We start from the raw sequence: 16,235 nt of genomic DNA, 5'->3' as shown, positions 1-16,235 counted from the left end.
GAGTGACTAAAACTACAGGCATAGCTACTGCACCTGGCTCAATATTACTTCTTCATATTCACCCATGTTGATGCACATTGCTGTAGTTCATCCTCACTGCTGAATAGATGTTCCAATTTATGAATATTCTATAATTTTTTATTCATCAATTTTCCAAAAGACATTGTGTTTTGCCAATTTGTTGCTATTATGATGCTGATACAAATATTCCTATACCTATATTTTGGATACATGAGCAAGTATTTGTGTTACATAATATATGCAGAAATAGAATTGCTGAGTTATTGAGTATGTGCATGTTCAGCTTTACAAAATAGTGCCGACTCATTCAAAGTGGTTGTGCCTTGTGTACACCTCACCAGCACCATTTAAGAGTCTCCCTTGATTTGTACATTCGCCATTATTACATATGGTCAGAGTTTGTATATTTCTCAATAGATCAGGTGTGTAATGGTAATTCATTATGCTTTTAAATTGCACTACCAAAATGAGGTTTATTGTTGTTTTATATAATTAATGCCTATTGTGTTTCCCCATCTGTGAAATACCTGTTCATATCTTTTGCACATTTTTCTATTGGGTTGTTTAAATTTCCCTATAAAATGCAAATCAAAACCACAGCGAGATTCACCTAACTCCTGTGAGAATGGCCTTTGTCAAAAGGTCCTAAAACAACAAATGCTGGCTTGGATGTGGAGAGACAGGAACACTCTTACACCCGCCAGTGGGACTCCAAATTGTACAACCCTTGTGGAAAGTAATTTGGAGATATCTCAAAGAACTAAAAATAGAAATATCATTTGATCCAATAATTCCACTGCTAGGCATCTACTCAAAGGAAAAAAAGACATTCTATAATAAAGACACCTGCACTTGAATGTTTATGGCAGCACAATTCACAATTGCAAAGATGTGGAAACAACCCAAGTACCCATCAATACATGAGTGGATTAAGAAAATGTGGTATATGTACACCATGGAGTACTACTCAGCCCTAAAACACAATGGTGAACTAGCACCTCTTATCCTGGATAGAGCTGGAGCCCATCCTTCGAAGTGAAGTATCACAAGAATGGAAAAACAAGCACCACATGTACTTGCCATCAAATTGGTACTAAGTGAGCAACACTAACGTGCTCACCTGGAAGTAACATTCATTGGTGCCAGATGGGAGGAGAATGGTAGGGGTGAGTAAAGACACAACAAATGGGTGCAGAGCACACTGTATCAGGGAAGGGCACTCTAGTAGCTCTGGCTTGGGCGAGGCAAAGGCATTATATGTAACCAAAATGTTTATACCCCCATAATATTCTGAAATTAAAAATAAATAAATAAAAATTGCCCTTTAATTCATCATACTTCTTTATAGTTCTGAATATTAAGCCTCAATCTTTTTCTGTGTTGCAAATATCTCCTCCCAGTTTGGGGTTTTGTATTTTTCTTTTTGGAATCTTTTGATACACAGAAATTCTTCTTCTGAGTGTTGTTGAACTTATCAATGTTTCCTATCAACTGTGCACAGTCTTCTCACTTTAAGAAGTCTTTCTCTATCCTGAGATTACAGATACTCTCTTGTATTGCCTTTTAAACAGAATTGAGCATACTACAGCCTGAAGGCAACTGCTTGTGTTTGCAAATACAGTCTATGGAAACACAGCCACAATGCAATTCTTTTGCATAACATCTGCACCGTCTTCTCACTACAGTGACAGAGTTAACAGTTGTGACCACATGGCCTACAAAGCCAAAACATATTTACTATCTGGTCCTTTATGGACTAGTGTGCTGAGCTCATTCTAAAATATTATTATTCCTTTCTCATTTACCTCAGTTTGTTCGGAGATAGCAATACCATTTTCCTTTCTTCCTGATGGATTACAAATGATCACAGCACCACTTACTAAATAGCTCATCTCTTCCTTACTGACCTACAGTGGCACTGCTGTCATTTATCAAGTTTTCATATACGTGTGGGTGTCCTTATAGGCTCTTTACTCTTCTGTTGCCCTATTTGTCCCTGTCTGTGTTATTTCAACACTGTCTTAACACAGCTTTATAGTAAATCTTGACATCTGGTAAAGCGAGTCCTTACACCGTGTTCTTCTTCAAGATTATTTTCTCTTGGACATTCATTCACCTATAAAATTTTAGCTTTGGTTCAGAAAGTTTCATGAGAAATACAATAGGTATTTTGATTAATGTATAGATCAATCTATAGATCACAATTGCCATCTTTATTATTTTAGTCTCATGAAGATGTTATTAATATATGCTTATGTATTTATTTTTATACAGTCTTTAATGTCTTTTAATAAAGTTTTTTTAAATTTTTCAATAAAGTTTGCACATCTGTTGGATTTATTCCTATATGTTGTATTTCATAATGCTAAATGTTATCTCTTTAATTGATTTTAAACCCTATTGCTATTTTTAGATATTGATTGTATGTCTAAGAACCTGATTAAACTTGCTTTAATTCTGAAAATTTTCCTGCATCTTATTTGGAGTTTACCATGTACACAACTAATGATAGTTTTGTTTCTTCCTTTGTGATCATTTTAGATTGTGTTTCCTTCTTGAATGCACAACTTAGAATGTCAAGAACATTAATAAATAAAAACAGTGATGGCAATCAACCATGTTATTCCTATTTTCAGTATTTCATTATCGAGTATAGTATTTACTGTATACTTTTGATAGATCCATTTGTCAGATTAGAACAGATGCCTTCTATTCTGAAATTTCAGGAGTTTTTATTATGAATGAATATTATCAAATGTTTTGCTGTAAATAAGAAGATCATTTTCCCATTAATCTGTTAATATAGTACCTATATTGTCTGATACTAAAACACTTTTGTCTGCCTGGAATATATACAAATTAACAATAATTCCTTATCTTTTTAATACACTGTTGGATTTCACATGGTAATACTGAATTTATGATTCTGCACATGCTTTAGTTAATGGAACTCACCTATAATCATTCTTTCTTGCATTGCCTTTGTTTGAATTTGATGTTACTGTTAGACTAGCCTATAAAATGTGTTGAAAGTGTGTCTCATTTTTTGCTATGTTCTGGATGAATTTATATAAGATTGAAGATATTCATTCCTTATATATTTTATAAATTTCACTCAAAAACCATCTTGATCTTGCATTTTCCTCATGGGAAGATTTTTTTACTATTAATTCAATTTCTTTTATGGTTATGAATCTATTCAACTTTTCTATTCCTTCTTGAATCAATTTTATGCTATTTTTTTCTGGATTTGTTTCATCTACATTTTTAATTTGGGGCATACAGCTTTTTAGAGTTTTCACTAGACAGAGCCAGGCCCCTCAGAGGAGATCCTGGAGCCATCAAGTCCCTCAGCCTGGCTCCCTAGAATGGCACTGCAGAAAGGCCTAAGGCCACCTCAGGGGGCATGCTGTAGCCCCAACAGGAAGAGAAGTTCCCTTGTGCCTGAGAATAGAGCAGAGACAGCTGCTCTGAGAGCCTAGTCAGACCAAGGTAAATGCCCCAGGACTCAAAGTCACTGGTGGGAATGGGACCCCCTCAGATGCACCTGTGTGGATACAGACTGATGTCAAGGACAGGCCTCCCTCTACCCTTAAGTCCCTGTCCTAGATCATAAGCAAACCCCACAGAAAGAGAGGCGCACGCCACTAAACCAGTGGTCCACAACAGGGAGATATCTTGCCCCCCTCAGCAGACATTTGGCAATGTCAGGAGATATATTTGGTTGTTACTCCTGGGGGTGCTGCTGGTATCTGGTGGGCACAGCTCAGGGATGCCACCAAATGGTCTACAGCACACTGGACAGCTCCCCCAAACAAAGAATTACCCAGCCTAAAATGTTAATAGTGTCAAGGTCGAGAAACTCTGCCCTAAACTGAGATTAGGTTTCGACCACTTAGCAAAACAAGCGATATATAGTAGAAATCATGTCCATTTATTTAAAATAAAGAAAATTACACCTAGTTCATGGATTAAAATGTACAACCACTTTTTTACACTAAGGAATACATTATTTCTCTGGTATAAAATAGTTAACAATTATCAGTTGTGCATTTAACAAACAGGTTTTAGGAGGAAGAAAACTTAAGTAACTTCAAATAAGACAGAGTACGGTACTCGGCACAAAAGGAGGAAAGAGAAATGGAAGCAGGAAGGCAGATGCTAGAAGCTTGCCAGAAGCTTTCCTAAGCTGAAGAGAGAAGGAAGGAGGGGGAAAGGGGAAACCATGTGCTGCTGAGGCATCTGGGGCAACAGTCAAAGAAGAAGTTGTTAATCAAGGACAATGGGGGCCCCGAGCATTTGTCAGAGAGGTGACATTGTTTTTCTTCCAGATTCTACCCTTAATAGTTTACTAAGAAGAGGGTATGAGAACCCCAAACAACCAATTGGCCAGGAAAAATATCAGAAAAGGGAAAAATCAGGAGTGCTTTCAAAATAGCATGAATGAAAGGAAAATTAAAAAGCAATGAAGAGGAAAAAAGGAAGGAGAAAGAAGGAAAGGAAGGAGGGAGAGGAGGAAAGAGGAAGTGAGAAAAAGATCTAGAAACAATTGCAATGGGTAATCAGTAAATTAGCCTTATGTTAATGGCATGCTGAAGTGTTCCATTTTTAATGTGAAAGCGAATAACTATGAAGTATCGCCAACATAAACACTGATTAAAAGAGATTAAATGTCTTGGGATGAAATGTCACAACATCACACAGTGTCAGTTTGCAGTGTTCTCAAAATGTTAACGACCTCCAGCCTCAGCTGCTTCCATTACCCATGATCTCAGGGGAAAGAAAGCTCAGCTGCCGCCCAGCTCCCGGGAGCAGCTCAGAGCCTCGTCCCATCTCCCCGCTGTTCATAGATAAAATTTCGTTGAAAATGAGTCGGTGACATTTGCCCATAATTCAGAAGGGACCACATTTTTCAAAAAGAACTTTTCCTTTCTCCGAAAGTGGTTGGGTTTATCTTACCATTTCAATAATGTTTCAGACCCGATTCAGTCAGTCTCAAATACTCTTTGGAATAATAGTCTCCTGTTCTCCAGCACTGACATCTCCCCAGCAACGGCGGCATCGGCAGAAAATTGAGGAAGGGAGAGTCCATCATTTTACAAACTAATTCTGGGTCGGGATGGATTCAGAACTACTTTACCAGGGAAGATCCCAGAATTCTTCACGAACTGTTCATTTAGAATATATATGAGTGGCCACGTCTCCTCATCTACTTTAAAATCATTTGTACGTAAGAGCTCCAAAATTATTTTTGCCTCCAAGCCAAATAAAATAGGCAAGCACCCTGTGGTCACTTCATGGATGAGTCACCCCTTCCTACCTATTCTGCTTACTCAGTTTCTCTCACACACCCAGGACATGTGCCTTCCCATCTAACCGGCAACACTCTTGAACATATGAACCTCCATGTGTATGTGTCAGTTGCACAGTAATGTGCGTGCCTTTGTGCTTCTGCAATGCATAAGTATGTGCAGACGTTTAGGGTTGGGGTAATTTTGCCTGCATTTATTTGACAAATGCTTATTGGGTTTTTATTAAATATAAAGCTTTCTAATCAGGTCCTTCTTTCAAGAAATTTCTAATATCAGGGAAGGGGGGCAGGCAGGAGTAACAGAAAAAGTAATATGGGGCAGTATATTAATAGATAAGTACCACATCTAGGGTCCACATGGAGTGCTCAGTCATTAACAAGAGGAAGAGGAGTCCTTCAGTGGTGACATCAGGGAGATTACCAGGATAGGAGGTTACACACCATGACCTTTGAAAATCTCAACAGAATGTTCATAGAGACACACTGGACAAAACATTCTGTCTTCCCTATCAAAAGTAGAGTAGCCATTAGCCACACCTGAATATTTAAATTAAGCTGAAATAAAATGAACAATTTAGCACACTTGAAGTGCTCAGTAGCCACATGTGGCTGATGGCCACCATATCAGGCAGCACAGAAGAACATTTCTATCATTGCAAAAAGTCTGTTGGACAACTCTGTTCCAAGTTGAAGATGGGAGAATCACCCATAGGAAACTACAGGTGTTTTACAGATGTTTGGACACAGGTAGACACCCCACATTTGCTGCAGCGCAGGGTATGAACAAAATAGAAGTGAAACAAGCCCGGAAACAGAAGTTGGAATCAATTTCAGTGAGTCTTAAAAATACTCATTTGGAATCAAGGCTTTGTTTAGTTATAGCAGAGGACTGAGATTTAGAAGGATTAATCTCTTCGACAATATGTCAAACAATGGCCTGTAAAAGGAAATGGGCAAGGGGTTCTCAGCTATGGTTGCACATTAGAATCAATGGGGGGACTTTTTTAACCTCCAGTGCCTGGGCTACATTCCAGGTAAACTAAATCAGAATCACTAAGGGCGAGACTTGGACATCAGTGGTTTTAAATGTCCCTAGGTGATTGCACTGTGCAAAGGTATTTAGAGACATCTCCTGTTTCATGGGCACAGCATCCCTTCTCCCACTTCCATCACATTCAGTCTCTTGCCTCTCGTGAGGCCCTCTTATCTTCCCTACCCAATCCTGGTGACGTTTCCAATCATGATAAGCTGATGCCCTGGTCACAGGGCATAGCCTTGGAACCAAATCCTGGCAAATCACAACCCCCTAGTTATGCTGGCTATGGTTTGAGGTTTAGACTGTAATTCAAATCAGACAAATAAGAGGCTGCTCTGGGGTTTCACATGCATATTCCTGATTATAAACGCTCTCTGTTTCATCTAGGAAGTCAGTAAACTGAGGTGGTGCTAACCTTAATATCTCTGTGAATATGTTCCTCTGTATGCCCCATGACCACCATCATCCCATTGCATGGTAGAAAGTCATCAACACTAGAAAATTACAAGACTCATAGATAGCAGCACAGCTAAAAGATTCATGGGTAGGAGTGTCTGTGAAGAGACAGAAAGAAGACTCTGTGGCATTACTGGGCTTCTTGGCAAAGTCCCTGAGGTCAGCTCCCCCTCTGGAATTCCCAGTTTTTTGAGCCAAAAAAATTACCCCTTACTCCTTTTTTTCTTCTGCTGCTTAAATTTGTTCAAGATGGGTTTTGGTCATTTTTAATAGTAAAAAATAAATACATAGATGTAGAATGTAGCTTTGCCAAACGTGTTTGACTGTAGAACCCTCTTTCTTGGAATACCTACTAACAATTATGAAGCACTAATCTTTTTAAAGGGTCCACCAAGGTTGCGGATCACATCCAGTGTGTGATCTCTTTCCATCTTGAAAGCACAATGACCTACTCAGCTCTTTTGTCCAGCCATCCCCAGATATGAATTAATGAAGCTTACTGTGTTTGGTGTTAATGATTCTAGTTAATAACCAGAGGCCAGTGAAGCAGAGAAAATATCAGAAGCAGTAAACATAATTGGTTGGATGAAAAAAGTGGATGGGGATTAGATCTACTCACAGGAGGGGAACTAAGGCTTTTGATCAGGAAGAAAATAGCTGTGGCATCAGCAGCCTTTGCACCCAGCAATCCTTCTGTGGCTGATACATCCTGTCACTTTTACTTGAGGACCCAACCTTTACCTTACACTACCTCAGGCATTTTATGTAACTTAACTCAGGCAATTTCCAGATGCCAGTCTCTATAGGATGTGCTCTGTATTTTAAAGAAATTTTACAATATGTTTCCATTTATAGCATTTTAAAATGTAGGATTCTATGACAGATGATAAAGAGAAATTTCTTCCCTGGTAGGAGCTTACTCAAGATGGCCTTCCAGTTCTGATAGTGAATGACAACATTTATACATTCAAAAGTGCGAATTGTGTGAATGCAAGGGAAAAAAAATCTGAAAGGTGAGAAACCAAAGGCCAAAAGTAGAGGATGGAGAAAATGTAACAGATTTTGCTCTATTGTTTCTATAATCAGAAAAATAGTTTTATGCAAATCCCCTTTGGATTTGTGGATAGAAAATTCAAGAGACGTTTGGCATTTAAGGAATCTGGCTGCTTCAATAGTCACTATGTCAATCACACAATGACACTTGGATTTTACTAAGCCTCATGAACTTCAGGTCACTCAGCAAAGATGAAGTGAAGGTGTACGTTGTAAACACGACCAGGCTGCTCGATTATGAAGATCTTATGTGTTATCTCAAATCAGCCATGTTTAGTCACAACCACAGGGAATTGATTAACCTACTGGTGAAAATATCTTTCCCATGTAGTCTGTCAATCCATTCATTAAAAAAATAATAATAAAAACTAAAACAGGGTTTGAAAAGCTATTCTACCCTAAACATATGGATTTCAAATCTTCTTTTTAAAGTAGACAGATGTCAAACATGGAAATAGGATAAACTTACCTACATGTAGTAGGCAGAAATGAAAGGCCTTGAAGTTCTCTCTGTATCCCCACCATAATCCCAGAGATTCCAGTGAACAAGGGTTGAAAACCACTGCACCAAATTATGTCCTTCATTGGTTGTATAGCAGCCCCTGGAGTTGGGTGACAAATCAGCCCAGCCTGAATAGCCTGAGAAAGCAACTAATTTATTAGAACTAGGAAGTTTCTGTTACCTTCGAGAGTTCCCTATAAAAAATGCACATGTTCCTGGTAGAAGAACCATTTTAAGCAATTATGGGAGATTATTTGCAAAATTCAATTTTGCAGCTTGGAAGCTTAGGCAACAGTAGAGCCCTGCAGGACAGGGCACAGACAATAAAGGTAAAAGAACCTGAAACAAATGCAATCAAGGAAAAGCTTCTTTATTTCCTGAGGTTACACGAGACCCACCTAACAGTCTAGCAGTAGTTTTAAATAAATGGGAATTATAAAACGGCTAACATTTGAGGTGTCCTGAGTACCAGATACTCTTCTAAGTTTCACTCTCTATATTAACTCGTTTTATGCATTCCTTTAAGTATGTTTTAACTCATTTATGTATTCCTTCCAACAACTGTATCAAGTTATATTGTATATGTTATATAACAATTACATCAAGTTGAAAGTACTATGTTTATACGCAAATTACAAATGAGGAAACTGAGACATAGAGTAGTTAAGATCACATGGCTACAAAAAAGCAGAGCTGAAATTCAACTCTGCACAGTGTAGCTCTAAGGCCTGTGATAATCTTACACAATGCTTCATCTTCCAGAGAAGCAGACAGAGAATGGCCCCTTCTGAACTTTAACTTTTTCTCTTCAGTGATTCTCTTGAGTATGGCTGATTACTCCAGAGGGAAAAAGAAGGATGCATTTCTAGAGAGCTATGTGTTTATTGAGCTGGGAGTTGTCCTCCAGTTTTGCAGCCCGTGCTCTACCCAGCTTAATAAGTATTTTGCTTAATGGAAACATGATGTTTTTAGATCTGCTATGCACTATGTGCTGCAAAACTCCAGGAAATAACGCCAACAGGTATTAATGTGAATAGCATCATCTGGGGCTGAAATGTGAAAACTGATGACCTGGAAAGTTTTGGCCTTTGCCCAGATGGTTAGAGTGAAGGACTTTAATTTGTGCCCTGCTCTGTATTTTCTGTAGAGATGCTCCAACATCAGCCATCACATAACCTGTCCTCTCTTTCTGACAGGGCTGTCTTCTAGAGCCCTGTAACCTCTGCATCCTAAGAATGGGCGTTCTGCTTAGGAGTAGCTATAGAGACACATGAAGGTGATCTGGAAAGTATCCCATCCAACCCCTTCCTTACATAAAGGAACTAAAGTCCAGACAGGTGGATCTATTTACCCAGGATCACAAAGCTATTAGTGAAGAAGCCAGGATTTGAATCTAAGCACGATGTCACTGAGGTAAGTATATTTATTTACTTGTGGCTGTAAGTTAATACTCTTAGAGACTGAATGTCATAAAGACAAGATTAGGAACTTCTACATCTGGCCATGTTGGGGTAACATAGACCAGATTTACCTACCCACATTAAACAACTAGGCAATTGCAAGGAATCTATAAGACAATATTCTGTAGACATTAGGAAATGAGCAATAGAGGACTATGAAGTAAATACCACCATAGCCTCAATGTATAACCTCAGATGAATTTCCAAGCCATGGTGGGAGTTTTAGAACCCAAAAGAACACAGTAGTCTTGTAGAATCAAGAGGATAGAATTTGTAGTTAAGGGAGACTAGAGAAGCTAGCTTTTGTGGAACAAAATGCTGAAAAGTAGGAAACTACAAAGGAAACTCCAGAGATAGACAGAGGAGGCTCAGTGGCTCATCAATATTTAGCTAAGTACTGATCACACATTTGAGAACACACATTTAAGAAAAGGAAGCAGGAAAAGAATCACTGGAACAGAGTAGAAGAAATAATACCTGAATCTCACACAGGCCTAGGAATACTGTGAGTTCCCACCAGCCAAAATAAAAAGATTTCCTAATACATGAGACATTAGGCTATTCTTTAGCATCAGTAGTGAGGACAAATTAATCCAAGAGTAAAAGTTGTTCCGGACTCATCATAACAACTCTTAAAGGCAAGCTTGAAATGATCCTATTCCAAGTAAACCTAATTGAATCTCAAAACAAATACCAACATTTAAACAGATACAACAAAAGTCAGCATGCAATAAAGTCAAATTCATAACACCTAGCATCTAATGAAAAATTGCCAATTATGCAAAGAAGCAGAAAATAGCACTCATAACAGAAGAAAAAACAATCAATAAAAAGAGACCCAAAAATAAGACAGATAATATAATTAACAGATAAGAATATTAGGGTAACTATTAAAAATGTAATCCATATGTTCAAGAAGTTAGAAGAAAATATATGTATGAGGAAAGAAATGGAAGATATTTTTAAAAGACTCAAATAAAATTTCCAAAGATGAAAAAAAAAACCTGAATTAAAAAATACACTGAGTGAAATTTGCAACAGAATATAGACTGCTGAGTAAAAGATAAGTGAATATGAAGATATAGGAAGAGAAATTACTCAAAATGAAATATAGAGTTTTTTTAATGAAAAAATAGAGTCTCAGTGAAAGTAGACAATCTAATGTATGTGAACTCAGAATTCCAAAAAGAAAGTAGAGATGGGTAATATCAGAAAAATATTTGAAGAAACAATGGCCAAACATTTCCAAACTTAAAAAATCAAACCCACTGATCCAAAAAGTTCAATGAACCTCAAGCAAAAGCACAAAAGAAACATGAATATATAAATATATTCATGAATATGAACATGAACATAAAGGCATATTATATCCAATTTTTAAAAACATTGAAAATATTAAAAGTAGTCAGAGGACAAAAAGACATATAGAGAGAAACAAAGAATCCAGCAAACTTCTTATTAAAAATTATACAAGCCAGAAGAAAACAAGAGTGATATATTTACTGCAATGAAATTAAAAAATGCCAGCACAGAATTTCATACTTGGCAAAAATATTTCAAAAATGAAAATTGAAATAAAGACCTTTTAGACAAACAAAAGCAAAGAGAATCCATCTCCAGCAGAACAACACTTTAAGAAATGTTGAAGGAAATTCTTCCAGCAAAAGGAAGAATTTTCATGATACTACATGAAAATTCAGGTCTACTCAAAGGAATAAATAAATAACAGACAAAATGGTAAATGTATAGGTAAATAAAAAGATTTTTTTCTCATTTTTATTAAGTTCTTTTCTTAAAAGATAATTGATGATTTAAAGCAAATATAACTATTTTGTGAGCTTTTGTACCTATGTCTAAGTAAAATATATGACAACAGTAGCACAAAACACTGTAGGAATAAAACAAAAATATAATATTTTATGTTTCTTACACAACGTGTGAAATGCTAAATATTATTTGAGAGTCGATAGTGATGAGTTATATAGTAACTCCTAGAGCAACAACTATTTTTAAAACTGCATAGCTAATAAGCCAACAATGGAGCAAAAAAGAATTATAAAAAATAATAAATCCATAAGAAGGCAGGAAATGGAAAGGGTAGGAGGAACAAATGTATCAAATAGAAAACAAATAGCAGTATGATAAATAATCAAAATTATATCAATAATCACATAGCCTAAACATTCCAGTTGAAAGGTGCAAATTTTAGATTTAATAAAAAAGTAAAATTCAACTATATGCCCTCCCTCTTAAAAAAAAACTCACTTTAAATATAAAGACATGAAGTAAAAAATAGAAAAAATATATGTCATGAAAATACTAATAAAAAATAAAGAAACAAAGACCATCAGAGAAGCATATTGCAGAGGAAAGAATAGGACAAAGAAGGATACTGTTATAAAAAAAAAATTCAATTTATCAAAATGACATGAAATGTCTAAATGTATATAACCTAATAACAGAGCTTCAAAAATAAAGCAAAAACAGATAGAACTGAGAGAAGTTTCAAATCCACAATTATAGTTGAACATTTCAATATCCCTATGTAAATAATTAATAGAACAAAACATGTAAAATTGATGACAGTTTTGAAGACATGAACAACATTAAACCATATAACCAAATTGATACTAATAGAGCACTTCAACAAACAGCAGCATACATATTCATTTCAAATTCACGTGGACTATTTACCCAAATATACCATGTTATGTGCCATAATATAATTCTAAATGAATTTTAAAAGATTGAAACTAGAAAAAGTGTGATTTCAAACACAATGGAATTAAATTAGAAAGTAACAGAAAAATGTCTGGAAAATCCCCCAAATATTTGAAAGTTAAACAACACATTTATAAATACTTGCGGTCAAGGAAGAATTCACAAGGCAAATTACAAAACATTTTGAAATAAATAAAAACTAAAATATGCAATATCAAAATGTGTGACATGCAGCTCAAGCAGTGCTTAAAGGATATATTGCAGCATTGTACACTACTATAAGAAAAGAAAGTCTCAAATTAATGATCATAGTTTTTTGCATTAAGATAAAAAGTGAAAACCAAAACAAGCTGAATAAAGAAAAAACTGAAGACCAATATCTCTCATGAATATAGATGCCAAAATCACTGATAAATTATAAGCAAATTGAATCTAATAATATATAAAAAGGATACTTACTATATCATAGCCAAATGGACTCTATTCCAGAAATGCAAGACCAGTTCAACATTTTAAAATTTGTTATATCAAAAAAAGTACATCTTAATACACAAAAAGAATTAAGAATTTGATAAAATTTAAAATATATCATGATAAAAACTTTTATCAAACTAGGAATTATAGAGAACTTCCTCAACCTGATAAAGAGCATCTGTAAAAATTTATGTGATAGCAAAATATAAATGTTTTCTTTTTAACATTAATAACAAGACAAGAATGTCCACTTATAACACTCTCATTAAACATAATATTAGAAGTCCTAGACACTAAATGAGGCAAGGAAAAGATACAAAAGACATACAAATTGGAAAAGAAGAAAGAAAAATATCTATACTCCAGAGAGCATGATAGTTTATGCATTCAATTCCAAGGAACCTACCAAAATGATATTATATCTAATAAGTGAGTTATACAATGTCACAAGATTTAAGATCCAGTCACAAATTACAATTGCATGCCTATAAGCTAAGAAATATTGAAAATCAGATTTTTAAAAATATATTATTTACTAACACACTTAGTGTCCAGATTTTATTTCTAATATCATTCTTCAGTGAAAGGAACTAAGGCTCCTTAGAGAAAAGGCATATTCTAGGACAGGGACAAGGAATATACAAGATGAGCCTGGATAATTTTGTAGTGTCAGAAAATAAAGAAGTGCTCAAACTAAATCAAAACAAAAATACACAATGATAGGATTATGCAAAGCAACATGGAAGCCAAATGAAAGAGCTCCCAAACAACTGAAGCTGGGACAATTTAAGCAACAAAATAAAGTAGTATTGGATTATAACCCAGAGTATAAAATAAATACCCATGAGTCCATGCTGATATAAATACATGGCTTAATAAACAATCAAACCACAGAAAATCTCCAGTGCAAAAAAATTCCAAATAATTTATGTTTATACTCTGCTCTTAAAAAGGTGGACTATAACTCCTCCACACCTTAAATGTGGTCTGCACACAGTGACTTCCTTCCAAAAAGTGCATTATAGAAGGGGAGAAATTAGAGTAACTTTACACTGGAAAACCTCGCAAACACTACCCTAATCATGTGATCAAGATAAACATCAACAGTATTAGGTCAAAATAATACTATGTAGCTTTGAAATGAAGTGATGAAAATGAACTTTATTTCTGCGATCTTCCTCCCCAGTAATCCCAGTTTCATCATGAGAAAAACATCTCACAAATCTCAGTTAAGGAATATTCTACAAAATACCTGACCACTAGTCTTAAAACCCATCAAGGTTGTGCTAGTTTTGGCAGCACATATACTAAAATTGGAACGATACAGAGAAGATAATCATGGCCCCTGCACAAAGATGACACTCAAATTAGTGAAGCGTTCCATGTTTTTCATGTACTTGCCAGCAAATTGGTTTTGCTGATCAACACCTATGTGTACATATAGGAATAACATTTATCGGGCATTGCCTAGATGGGAGGCGGGAGGAGGGGATGGGTATATACATGCATAATGAGTGCAATACGCCCCGTCTGGGGGATGGACACGCTTGATGCTATGACTGGGGGGGGGGGAGCAAGGCAACACAGGTAACCTAAACATTTGTACCCCCATAATATGCTAAAATAAAAAAAAAATCAAGGTCATCAAAAACAAGGAAAGTCTTAGAAACTGTCACAAACGAGGAATCTAAGAAGACACGATGACTATGTGGCATCCTAGATGAGATTCTGGAATACAAAAGGAACATTAGGTAAAAACAGTAAATCTCAATAAAGTGTGGCTTTAGTTAATAATAACCTATCAATATTGGCTTATTAACTCTAATAAATATACCACATTAATGTAAGATGTTAATAATTTGGGAAACTGGATGTAGAATATAGAGAAAATATACTATCTTCATAATTTTTTAGTAAATCTAAAACTGTTTCAAAACTAGTTTTGTTTTAAAAAAATACCCTTTATAATAGCATCAAAAATATGATAATATACTGGATATTTACCCAAAGGAAAAAAAGACATTTTATAAAAAGGACACCTGGAGTCGAATGTTTGTATCAGTACAATTCACAATTGCAAAGATGTGGAAACAACAATTGATGGGCAACCAAGTGCCCATCAATACATGAGTGGATTAAGAAAATGTGGTATATGTATACCATGGTGTAATACTCAGCCATAAAAAAAAAAAAGATTGAACTAATACCTCTTGTATCAACCTGGATGAAACTGGAGACCATTCTTCTTAATGAAGTATCACAAGAATGGAAAAATAAGCACCACATGTGCTCGCCATTGAATTGAAACTAATCAATCAACGCTTATGTGCACATACAGAAATAACATTCATTGGAATTCAAGCAGGTGGGAGGAGGGAGAAGGGGATAGGTAAATTCATACCTAATGGGTATAATGCACACTATCTAGGGGATGGCACACTTATAACTTTGACTCAAATGGTACAAAAGCAATTTATGTAACCAAAAAGTTTATACCCCTGTAATATTCTAAAATATTCTAAAATTTAAAAATATGATATTTAACAAAATATGCATAAGAGCTATACCCTAAAAACTACAAAACATTACTAAAAGTGAACAAAGAATACTTGAATAGATGGGGAGGTAAAGCACATTCATGCATCAGAAGACTCAATATTTTTAAGATAATTTCCCACCAACTTACATAAATTCAATGCAATTCAAACTCTCATCGGGCTTTGTTTTTTCCAAAATTGACAATCTCATTACAAAATTTGCATAGACAGGCCAAAACAAGCTGGGAAAAGAACAAAGTTGGAGGACACATACTCAAAGGATTTTAAGATTTACTTTACCATTTTAGCAATCAAAACAGCATAATATAGTATAAAAATAGATAAGCAAAGGAAATGAACGGAGAGTTTAGAAACAGACATGCAGATATGTGGCCAATTGATTTTCAACAAGGGTGTGAAGGTTATTCAGTTGGGAAACAATAATCTTTTCAACAAATTTTGCTTGAACAATTCTACATTCAAGGTAAAAAAAAATAAATAACCTCAAACTTTACTTCATGCTATGTACAAAACACGCCTTCTTTCCCTTCTTCAGGCATGAGTAAAAGCTTCCTGAGGCCCTAACCAGAAGGAGCTTCTGGTCTCGTGGTTTTTATACAGGCTGCAGAACTGTGACCCAAATTAACCTCTTTTCTTTATAAAT

At 35.6% G+C, this 16,235-nt stretch overlaps 1 non-coding gene across 1 annotated transcript; it reads left to right on the top strand.

Moving 5' to 3' along the window:
- The first annotated feature begins 14,317 nt into the window (after positions 1–14,317).
- LOC142871193 (U6 spliceosomal RNA) lies at positions 14,318–14,424 on the top strand. The gene has a single exon (XR_012919457.1). It is a non-coding gene; the product is annotated as a U6 spliceosomal RNA (small nuclear RNA).
- Positions 14,425–16,235: the final 1,811 nt, after the last annotated feature.

This window comes from Microcebus murinus, chromosome 5 (genome assembly GCF_040939455.1).
Source record: "Microcebus murinus isolate Inina chromosome 5, M.murinus_Inina_mat1.0, whole genome shotgun sequence".
Taxonomy (NCBI): domain Eukaryota; kingdom Metazoa; phylum Chordata; class Mammalia; order Primates; family Cheirogaleidae; genus Microcebus; species Microcebus murinus.
The sequence above is the reverse complement of the archived record's forward strand: the minus strand, read 5'-3'. Positions and strand labels throughout refer to the sequence as shown.